Source organism: Melanostigma gelatinosum, assembly GCF_949748355.1.
Source record: "Melanostigma gelatinosum genome assembly, chromosome: 1".
In the NCBI taxonomy this organism is placed as follows: domain Eukaryota; kingdom Metazoa; phylum Chordata; class Actinopteri; order Perciformes; family Zoarcidae; genus Melanostigma; species Melanostigma gelatinosum.
The window spans coordinates 20008361-20011069 of record NC_136634.1 but is presented as its reverse complement, the minus strand read 5'-3'; the positions used below and the strand labels follow the sequence as shown (position 1 = coordinate 20011069).

Sequence of the window (2709 nt, the reverse complement as noted above, 5' to 3'; positions counted from 1 at the left end):
CTGTCGTTTCGTCCAGCGAAATGGCTCGTGACCTGTCAGGGTTTGAGGAGGGGGGGAAGGCTGTTGCTTCCTCGTGGCCAGCGTTGCTAGCGTGACGCTGGATGGGAAAGCTGAATCTTCTGTCGCCGGGACGGAGGTCCGGGGCGAAGAGGATGAATATCGCTGTGTGGGTGCTTATAAGCGGGCCTACGCGCACAGTGGGAGGCGGCTTTTCGGCCAGTGGAGGGGTCAGTCTCAGCTGTGGCCGAAGGCTGGAGGTGCGGTCATCTCAAGGGGCAAGGATCAGACTTGTGCGAGGAAGGAAAGCATGCGAGAAGCTCAGCCAGCCAGGAGGTGGCGCCAGACCCCAACATAGTAATTGATCATTATTCAATATCTGGCTTGAAGCGGTGGAGGCGGCGCCGAGTAAACTCAGGGGGTATTCTGGATCGGGCCAAGATATGGTGAAAGTGGTGGTGAGCCCAAGACCGCAACAGAGAATCTTGCGGGGGAGTTTGGCTGGCTGAACTTGAGCTTAAGTAGTCGCGGATGGGTTCGTACGGACTTGAGTACCAGTCTGGTTGGAAATGGTAGATGGGTTGAGGTGGACCATATTGGTTGGTCTTGCTGCATTTGAGGTGATAGACGACTGTGTCGGGAGGATGGATGTGCAACATAGTAGTTGGCTACATAATTAAATACTCTTATGTGCCAGTGGGTGGCAGTAGGTAGCACAATAATGACTGTGGTGATTAAGACAGTAGAATTAAGTGACGCACCGAGAGGTTGCGGTGACAAGACGTTTGTCCGGATTCAGGGAAGCAAATTTTCCGGCTGCTCTTGGACAGACGCATGGTGGAGTAATACGCGGCATTCCGAAGGAAAACTAAAAGGTACCGGTAGTCGGGTTCGGTGGTAAGGACTTTGGAGGTGCTGGTGATGTCTGCCTTAGGTGACCGGCATCTTCGCCTGCAAGGCGGATGGGCAACGTGGCGTGATCGATTCTTATGTACGTTGTGGAGTAGTCCAGGCTGGGAATTAGGTGGAGCCTGGTGATGTCTGCGCAGGTTGGGAGTGGCTGTTTGAGTGCAGCGGCCGAGCTTGGTTAGCAATTCCCAGGAGATGTGGGGATTGCGTGTGGATGGCTCAATAATTGGGCAAGGTCCATGTGGTTACCGGTGATCGATAGCCTGTGTTGTGTTGAATGGAAAGGCAGGAGCGAGGGAAGAGGAAAAGATGCTGGGATGAAGGGATGCATGTGCGTGGGTTGGAAGTGCAGATTGGGGAAAAGAGGCTGCAGGGTGAGATATCCCTGATGCAGAGAGTGTAAGGAGGGGGTGCAATACGAACCGGCCCTCTAGAGGGGCTGGTGCGAGTGACTGGCCGTAGTTTGCCCATGCAAACTTGTCTGGGCGTGTTGTGTGTTGTGACTGATGCTGACGCCTGACGCTGGTGGCTCGGCGATCGAGGGAGGTGTACTGCTCCCTAGCTGTGCCATATACCTACCTGTTCTGTTGTTGGAGCGGTCTGTCAAGATTCCTGACTTTACAGACTACCGTCGCCCCGAGGTCACGGACCCCAACAAGTCCTCCCAGGAGAGCAGCGAGGCGAGAAGGTCCTTCTCTTACCTCGTCACTGGAGCGACCACTGTGGTTGGTGTGTATGCCGCCAAGACAGTGGTCACCCAGTTTGTCTCCCCAGCTTGTCTCCCAGCGCATCAGCAGATGTCCTGGCCTTATCGCAGATTGAGATCAAGCTCGCTGACATCCCTGAAGGCAAAAACATGACCTTCAAGTGGAGAGGAAAGCCCCTGTTTGTCCATCACCGCACAGAGAAGGAAATCGCAGCAGAGGAGGATGTGAATCTGGCGGAGCTCCGTGACCCCCAGCATGACAAGGATAGAGTGATTAACCCCCGCTGGGTCATCGTCCTCTGTGTGTACACATCGCCAACGCCGGAGACTTCGGAGGCTACTACTGTCCGTGCCATGGCTCCCACTACGATGCTTCAGGAAGGATAAGAAAGGGACCTGCTCCTCTAAACCTGGAGGTTCCCTTCTATGAGTTCATTGAGGAGGACATAGTCATAGTGGGATAAATACTGGAGCGCTGTCTCAGTTCCTCCCTGTAATATGTATTTTTTAGATGGCTCCATGTGAGTGACATAAAACGTGTGCATTTACTGTTAAAGACATATTTCCAACTCTATGATTGAGCTATTGTCTTTTCCCTTGTAAAAAAGTGAGTTATTTTTCTTTGATTGATCTGAATCACTTAGCTTGATGTCTTTTGATTCACTGACATTTTATTTATTGTTTTAATCTCTATGGATTTCTTTCATTCTGCACTATTTTTTGTATTTTCCAAACAGCATATTGTGACACAAAAAGTTAGAGTGCTTCACAGAAAATGGAAGCAAAGGAATGAGGGCCGGGTGTGATCAGGTCAAACCCCTTTGCTGCCCCACCAATCCTGATATATTGTGTTGGAGCTGTGTGATAAAGTCAACGGTGGGGCCTGTTTCATGGTTACCTAAAGTTGAGCTGGTAAAAGTGCTCATACACATGAACAAGAGGCCTGGGGCGCACAATGATTAGGATAAGATGGTACAATCAAGAAAAGCCACTGGCAATCTAAAAAAGTATCGACAAGTTGTGAACACATTCAGGAATGTGTCGGCCTGTTAATCAACTGGAAGCAACTATCGATCGAGATCAGGATGTTGTTGGTT

General features: G+C 50.9%; 1 pseudogene across 1 annotated transcript; it reads left to right on the top strand.

The window, feature by feature from the left end:
• Nucleotides 1–1412: 1412 nt before the first annotated feature.
• Nucleotides 1413–2076, top strand: LOC306797563 (cytochrome b-c1 complex subunit Rieske, mitochondrial-like; annotated as a pseudogene). Its single transcript has one exon. The product of its transcript is annotated as a cytochrome b-c1 complex subunit Rieske, mitochondrial-like (transcript).
• The last annotated feature ends 633 nt before the right edge of the window (nucleotides 2077–2709 follow it).